Here is a 562-nt window from a genome sequence, read left to right as displayed (position 1 = left end):
TAGCAAATTCCAGCCTGGCCTTCTTATTCCTCTTGCTAATGAGTGGTTTGTATCTTCTGGTGTAGCCTCTGTTCTGTTGTTCATGAAGTCTTCTGCGAACAGTAGATTCTGATCCCTTCACTCCTGCCCTCTGGAGGTTGTTGCTGATGTCACTAACAGTTGTTTTAGGGTCTTTCTTTACAGCTGTCACAACGTTTCTGTCCTCAACAGCTGCTGTTTTCCTCGGTCTACCCGTTCGATCACTGTTACTTAGTACACCAGTGCTTTCTTTCTTCTTCAGGACATTCATAATGGTCGTACTGGCTACGGCCAATGTTTGTGCAACGGCTCTGATTGATTTTCCATCTTCTCTCAGCTTCACCCAGAGACAGTTCTCTGGTTTTCATGTTGGTTACACCTCTAACTATAAATGCTATATATAAAAACTATAAAATCCAAATCTGAAACTGAGCGTAGACATTCAGTGCTATTTATTGTTTGAATAATCAGTGTAATAGGACACACCTGGGCAACAATACACACCTGTCAGTCACATGTTCCAATACTTTTGCTCACATGAAAA

The 562-nt window shown here is 41.6% G+C and overlaps 1 protein-coding gene across 5 annotated transcripts in view; it reads right to left on the bottom strand.

Moving 5' to 3' along the window:
• LOC111646084 (dynamin-1-like) overlaps window positions 1-562 on the bottom strand; it is a 21,820-nt gene that overhangs the window by 18,321 nt on the left and 2,937 nt on the right. The gene's annotated exons all lie outside the window — the stretch shown is intronic.

This window comes from Seriola lalandi, unplaced genomic scaffold (assembly GCF_002814215.2).
Source record: "Seriola lalandi dorsalis isolate HSWRI2012SDOR001 ecotype SW California unplaced genomic scaffold, Sedor1 jcf7180002054964, whole genome shotgun sequence".
NCBI classification, from domain to species: domain Eukaryota; kingdom Metazoa; phylum Chordata; class Actinopteri; order Carangiformes; family Carangidae; genus Seriola; species Seriola lalandi.
The sequence above is the reverse complement of the archived record's forward strand: the minus strand, read 5'-3'. Positions and strand labels throughout refer to the sequence as shown.